Below are 224 nucleotides of genomic sequence, written 5' to 3'. Positions count from 1 at the left end.
CCGCCACAGTGCAGCAGCACCCCCTCCCCAGCACTCCCCGACACTGCTTGCGGTGCCACCACCACCGTAGGGGCACCTGGGCAGGGAGAAGGATGCAGGCTGTGCCCAGTGGCACTGGGGCCATTCCCCAGGGATGGTCTGGGGGGCAGCCCCTCAAAGGGAGGTGTGAAGGAGGACAGCACTCACTCTGCAGGGCCAGGGTGACAACCTTCGCCGCTGTGCCC

General features: G+C 67.9%; 1 protein-coding gene across 1 annotated transcript in view; it reads right to left on the bottom strand.

The window, feature by feature from the left end:
• The window catches only part of LOC104498163 (hemicentin-2-like), a gene marked incomplete at both ends in the record, with an annotated part of 39,909 nt that overhangs the window by 4,353 nt on the left and 35,332 nt on the right, over positions 1-224 (bottom strand). The window lies entirely within an intron of this gene.

Source organism: Buceros rhinoceros, unplaced genomic scaffold (assembly GCF_000710305.1).
Source record: "Buceros rhinoceros silvestris isolate BGI_N320 unplaced genomic scaffold, ASM71030v1 scaffold14218, whole genome shotgun sequence".
NCBI lineage: Eukaryota > Metazoa > Chordata > Aves > Bucerotiformes > Bucerotidae > Buceros > Buceros rhinoceros.
The sequence above is the reverse complement of the archived record's forward strand: the minus strand, read 5'-3'. Positions and strand labels throughout refer to the sequence as shown.